The following is a 7,513-nucleotide window of genomic DNA, read 5'->3' on the forward strand; positions in this document are numbered from 1 at the left end:
CCGTTACGGTGCTGTGGGAATTGTCATTCACTTCTCGTCTCTCTCTCTCTCTGCGGTACTTTCTATACCCCTTCTAGCCTTCCGTCCCACTTCCAACCCATGCCGTCCCATACTGACCCTTTGTTCACCGACCTATCCGACAGACCTAACCCTCCCCCCATCCCCCTTGCCAAGGCTTTCACTCTCCTTCACACTGGGACAACATTCTTTTTCCTTCACCGCTGGAACTGTTCACTGTGCCTGGTACACAGTGTGTGCCTGGTACACACTGTGTACCAGGCACACTGTGCACACTGTGAACTGTTCACTGTTCACCCTACCCACTTCCCCCCACACGCCCCCACACGCCCCCACTCAACAGCATATCAACTTAACGACCCACCCACCTTTTCCCTTATCCACCTTTTTATCCACTATCTGCGAGGCGAGACCAAAGAGCCGAAGCTCAACCTCCCCACAAGCACAATTAGGTAACTTGCTCACCCCGCTACCCGCATTGTTTTATTTTGTTTGATTAATTTCAAAAGTGTCTTGATATATTTAATTTTATTTACAGGTATGTGTGTGTGTGTGTGCGTGTGTGCGCGCGCGTGTGGAGGGCATTTGAGAGGCTGTTCACGGGTAAGTTGACTCCCAGTTGGTTTACAGTGTACCTTGGTCTACTCTTGTAATGGTACAGCTATAATAATAAATAAAATATTGTGTTATTGGCATTAATATTATTGAGAAAATCAATAGGCTTACGTTTAAATTTGGGTGTTTGTCCATATCTTTACAACGTAATGTAACAAGTGGGTCATTAGGTTGGGTTTGTTTAGGTTGGAGCCAGATTTTTAGTCAGACGTTGAAGAGTAATGAAGTTTGCTTAAGTTGAAGCTTAGACCCGTACACAAACTACGGGTGTGTCTAGGCTTGGGTTCCTGGGGCCAGATTCACGAAGCAGTTACGCAAGCGCTTACGAACATGTCCATCTTTTCACAATCTTTGACGGCGTTGTTTACAATTATTAAACAGTTAATGAGCTCCGAAGCACCAGGAGGCTGTTTATAACAATAACAACAGTTAACTGGTTCTGATCACAGCCTGGTTGATCAGGTATCCTTTGGAGGTGTTTATCAAGTTCTCTCTTGAACACTGTGAGGGGTTGGCCAGTTATGCTCCTTATGTGTAATGGAAGCGTGTTGAACAGTCTCGGGCCTCTGATGTTGATAGAGTTCTCTCTCAGAGTACCTGTTGCACCTCTGCTTTTCAACAGGGGTATTCTGCACATCCTGCCATGCCTCCTGGTCTCATGTGATGCTATTTCTGTGTGCAGGTTTGGGACCAGCCCCTCTAATATTTTCCACGTGTAAATTACTATGTATCTCCCGCCTGCGCTCAAGAGAATACAAATTTTGGCATTTTAGTCGTTCCCAATAATTTAGATGTTTTACTGAATGGTTTAGCAGTAAAGGCTCTGCGCGCTCTCCAGGTCAGTAATTTCTCCAGCTTTGAAAGGGGCTGTCATTGTGCAGCAGTACTCCACTCTAGAGAGCACTAGCGTCTTGAATAGTATCATCATTGGTATAGCATCTTTTGTTTGAAAGGTTCTTGTTATCCAACCTGTCATTTTTCTTGCAGTTGTGACGGCTACTTTATTGTGTTCTTAAGGTCTTCCGACATGAGTACACCCAAATCCTTTACATTGCGATTACATTCTTTGGTATGATTTGCGATTTGTACGTGGTTTCCATTTTTATATTATAAGTTTTTCCGTAGTGCAGAAGCTGGATCTTACCTTCATTAAATACCATATTTTCTGGGTCCCAGTGAAGGACCTGATTTACATCAAATTGGCGGGTGACATGGCATCTAGGGCCATGTCATAGTGATCCAGCAATTGTGTTAGGCAAGAGTGCCCTGGTCTGAAACAGTGCAGTCCAGTTTTATGTAGACTGTGATTCCGTGCGTTTTATGATCATCTTATTATGTTTTCATAGATTTTTATGATGTGTGATGTTAGTGCTATTGATCTATAGCTTTTTTTTTTTTTTACCTCTGCTTTATTCCCTTTTTTATGGAGTGGCGGTATCTCTGGTGTTTTCATTACGTCAGGGATGAGACCAGTATCTTAGCTTCGCCTCCAAAAAATGTGGGAGGATTTGAATATGGGTTTTTAGGCTTTGAATCAGTGCACACTGCGAGGCTCGAGGGGAAATGGCTTTAAATTAATTATTAAATAACCAAAAAGCACAACCTGAGGCCAGGTAATGTTTACACACACACACACACACACACACACACACACACACACACACACACACACACACACACACACACACACACACACACACACTGTGTGTGTGTGTCTGGTAGCTAAGTGGACTAGTAACTAAGGGGTCTGGTAGCTGAGTGGACAGCGTGCAAGACTCGTAATTCTGTGGCCCAGGTTCGATTCCCGGACCAGGCAGAAACAAATGGGCAAAGTTTCTTTCACCTTGAATGCCCCTCTTACCTAGCAGCAAATACGTACCTGGGAGTTAGACAGCTGTTACGGAGCTGCTTCCTGGGTATGTGTGTGTGTGTGTGTGTGTGTGTGTGTGTGTGTGTGTGTGTGTGTGTGTGTGTGTGTGTGTGTGTGTGTGAAAAAAACATTAGTTTTATTTAGTAACAGTTGATTGATCGACAGTTGAAGGCGGGCCGATAGAGTAGAGCTCAACCCCCGCAAGCACAACTAGGTGAATACTCACGAGAGAGACAGTCGCCCCACCAACTCCCACTCCTTAGGCTGTGCCTAGCAACGGCTTCCACAAAGTGGATCCACCAACTCTAATTCAACCTACAATATATATATATATATATATATATATATATATATATATATATATATATATATATATATATATATATATATATATATATATATAATAGTGTGTGTGTGTGTGTTGGACCTAGTAGCCAGAACGCAGTACTTGGCCTACTATGCAAGGTCCGATTTGCTTATTAAGCCAAGTTTTTCTGAATTTAAATATTTTTCAATTTTGTTCTTATGAAATGATAGAGCTATTTATTTCATTATGTATGAGCTAATTTTGTTAAATTTAAGTTAAAACTAACGTAGATATATGACCGAACCTAACCAACCCTAACCTATCTTAACCTAACCTAAACTAACACAATTACGTCAATAATTTATGTTCTTAATATAATATAATAATAGTAATTCAAATAAACTAATTGGAAACAATTTATTGAAAATATAGAAAGTCACTCGGCCTATTAGACAAATCGGGCCTTGCATAGTAGGCCGAGAAGTGCGTTCTGGCTACTAGGTACGACATATATATATATATATATATATATATATATATATATATATATATATATATATATATATATATATATTTATATATATATTTATTTAATAGTCACAACACAAGAGCAGTCACAAATAAACATAGATTTGCTGAGTGATAATATAATTATACTGCGAGTTAAATATAACTTGTTTACCAACAGCCTCACTATCAAATAACAAATAAACTTACTTTATCTCTTCAAGAAATAGTTTATAGTAAGCCAATCCTGTTATGATCATAAATGTGCCTCACTAGATACACAGGTTCATTAATGGGCCCCATTAGGCTATCACCACTGTACGCGTCACCCTCAACTCCAACACTGGTGTATATCGACGTAAACTGGCTGTACACTGTAGTGACCATGACCGCAAGCACACAGTGTATCAAGCACACACTGTGTACCAAGCACAGTGTGTACCAAGCACACGCTGTGTATCAAGCACAGTGTGTACCAAGCACACGCTGTGTATCAAGCACACACTGTGTACCAAGCACACACTGTGTACCAAGCACAGTGTATACCAAGCACACACAGTGTACCAAGCACACACAGTGTACCAGGCACACACAGTGTACCAGGCACACACTGTGTACCAGGCACACACTGTGTACCAGGCACACACAGTGTACCAGGCACACACAGTGGACCAGGCACACACTGTGTACCAAGCACACACTGTGTACCAAGCACACACAGTGTACCAGGCACACACAGTGTACCAGGCACACACAGTGTACCAGGCACACACAGTGTACCAGGCACACACAGTGTACCAGGCACACACAGTGTACCAGGCACACACTGTGTACCAAGCGCACACTGTGTACCAGGCACACACAGTGTACCAAGCACACACTGTGTACCAAGCACACACAGTGTACCAGGCACACACAGTGTACCAAGCACACACAGTGTACCAGGCACACACAGTGTACCAAGCACACACAGTGTACCAGGCACAGTGTGTACCAAGCACACACAGTGTACCAGGCACAGTGTGTACCAAGCACACACAGTGTACCAGGCACACACAGTGTACCAAGCACACACAGTGTACCAAGCACACACTGTGTACCAAGCACACACTGTGTACCAAGCACACACAGTGTACCAAGCACACACAGTGTACCAGGCACACACAGTGTACCAAGCACACACAGTGTACCAAGCACACACAGTGTACCAGGCACACACAGTGTACCAGGCACACACTGTGTACCAGGCACACATAGTGTACCAAGCACACACAGTGTACCAGGCACACACACACACACGTATGCCTGTGTGCCTGTGTGTACCAGGCACACACAGTGTACCAAGCACACACAGTGTACCAGGCACACACAGTGTACCAGGCACACACAGTGTACCAGGCACACACAGTGTACCAGGCACACACAGTGTACCAGGCACACACAGTGTACCAGGCACACACAGTGTACCAGGCACACACAGTGTACCAGGCACACACAGTGTACCAGGCGCACACAGTGTACCAAGCACACACAGTGTACCAAGCACACACTGTACCAAGCACACACATTGTACCAGGCACACACAGTGTACCAGGCACAGTGTGTACCAAGCACACACAGTGTGCCAGGCACACACAGTGTACCAGGCACACACAGTGTACCAAGCACAGTGTGTACCAAGCACACACAGTGTACCAAGCACACACAGTGTACCAAGCACACACTGTGTACCAAGCACACACAGTGTACCAGGCACAGTGTGTACCAGGCACACACTGTGTACCAGGCACACACTGTGTACCAGGCACACACAGTGTACCAGGCACACACAGTGTACCAAGCACACACTGTACCAAGCACACACAGTGTACCAAGCACACACAGTGTACCAAGCACAGTGTACCAAGCACACACAGTGTACCAGGCACACACTGTGTACCAGGCACACACTGTGTACCAGGCACACACTGTGTACCAAGCACACACAGTGTACCAGGCACACACAGTGTACCAGGCACACACAGTGTACCAGGCACACACAGTGTACCAGGCACACACAGTGTACCAGGCACACAAAGTGTACCAGGCACACACTGTGTACCAGGCACACACAGTGTACCAGGCACACACAGTGTACCAGGCACACACAGTGTACCAGGCACACACAGTGTACCAGGCACACACAGTGTACCAGGCACACACAGTGTACCAGGCACACACAGTGTACCAGGCACACACAGTGTACCAGGCACACACAGTGTACCAGGCACACACAGTGTACCAGGCACACACAGTGTACCAGGCACACACAGTGTACCAGGCACACACAGTGTACCAGGCACACACAGTGTACCAGGCACACACAGTGTACCAAGCACACACTGTGTACCAAGCACACACTGTGTACCAGGCACACACAGTGTACCAAGCACACACAGTGTACCAGGCACACACAGTGTACCAGGCACACACTGTGTACCAGGCACACACAGTGTACCAGGCACACTGTGTACCATATACCACTCATCACTTGTTCAATAAAGCAGGTATAATACGACAGTATTGTCGAAATACAAATAATATACATTGTAATATATCCAAATGTGAATACTCTAAGATCATTACTTCAAATCAGTAATGATCAAACTAAGCGCCAGAATTCATACAATTCTGCAAGAAAGTTATGTTGGGGAGCCGGTCGGCCGAGCGGACAGCACGCTGGACTTGTGATCCTGTGGTCCTGGTCCTCCTCATTCGATCCCAGGCGCCGGCGAGAATCAATGGGCAGAGTTTCTTTCACCCTATGCCCCTGTTACCTTGCAGTAAAATTGGTACCTTGGTGTTAGTCAGCTGTCACGGGTTGCTTCCTGGGGGTGGAGGCCTGGTCGAGGATCGGGCCGCGGGGACACTAAAAAAAAAAAAAAAAAAAAAAAACAATCATCTCAAGATAATCTCAAGATAACCTGACACATCTCTCCAAATACTACGCTAGCTAACCTCTCCTCTGCTAGACAGCATAATATTCAGCCTAGCTCGTTGGTTTTGTTTGCACCAACACACCTCACACATTGACAGGTACACACGTAGAGGTGTACGTTGAGACAGAGAGAGAAACCGTTTTTGTGACACTGACCTTGTTTTCCGTAGTCAATGTCAACCAGATATCATCGGCTGCATATGCAAAGTTGGCCAACCCATGAGCTGTGGGTAAAGAACGGGTAATACAGACCGCCACAAGATTACAAGTATGAACAAATCCACAAGGGCCGTGACGAGGATTCGAACCGTGACGAAGATTCTGTTTTCAATGCCCCCCTGAACACATTGAATATCAATGAACTAAATGAGTTCTTCATGAATGTGACACCAACATCGAACCACATATCTGGTGTCACCCTAACCCCCCCGGACTTTGAAGTATCCATAGACAGCCTGCCCATGCACTCTGCACCAGGCCCAAGCTCATGGAACTATATTCATCAAGCAGTGCAAAACACCACCATCACGGGCCCTAAACATCTTTTGGAGACAGAGGCTAGATTCTGGTGTCATCCCTGACGTACTTAAAACAGCGGAGATCGCTCCACTTTACAAAGGGGATAGTAACGCAGATGCAATAAATTATAGACCAATAGCTCTAACTTTACATTTCATAACACTCTTTGAAAGAATGCTAAAAGTAAGATCACAAAACACATGGAATCACCACATCTACATAACCCTGGGCAACACGGGTTCAGAACAGGGCGCTCCTGACCTAGTTCTGCCCTAGGCGTGACAAGTTTAGAGGGCTGGTGTGAAGTGCCTGGTGGTGGGTAGTGGGGGGGGGGGGCTCTTCAGGGTGCCACAGACCAGGTCGCCGAGGAAGCCGTACTGAGCTAGAATTTTTTATTTTTATTTAATGGGGGGGGGGGCGGAGGGGAGTAGAGAAGAGAGAGAGTAGTCGGTAACGACAAAGTTTAGAAATGTTGGGGCATAGCGTGAGTTATCAAGAGAAAGAACTCTATCAACATCAGAGGCCCGAGACTGTTCAACACGCTTCCACTACACATAAGGGACATAACTGGCCGACCCCTCACAGTGTTCAAGAGAACTGGGTAAGCACCTCCAAAGGATACCTGATCAACCAGGCTGTGACTCATACGTCAGGCTGCGAGCAGCCGCGTCCAACAGCCTGGTTGATCAGTCCGGCAACC

Source organism: Procambarus clarkii, chromosome 22, assembly GCF_040958095.1.
Source record: "Procambarus clarkii isolate CNS0578487 chromosome 22, FALCON_Pclarkii_2.0, whole genome shotgun sequence".
NCBI lineage: Eukaryota > Metazoa > Arthropoda > Malacostraca > Decapoda > Cambaridae > Procambarus > Procambarus clarkii.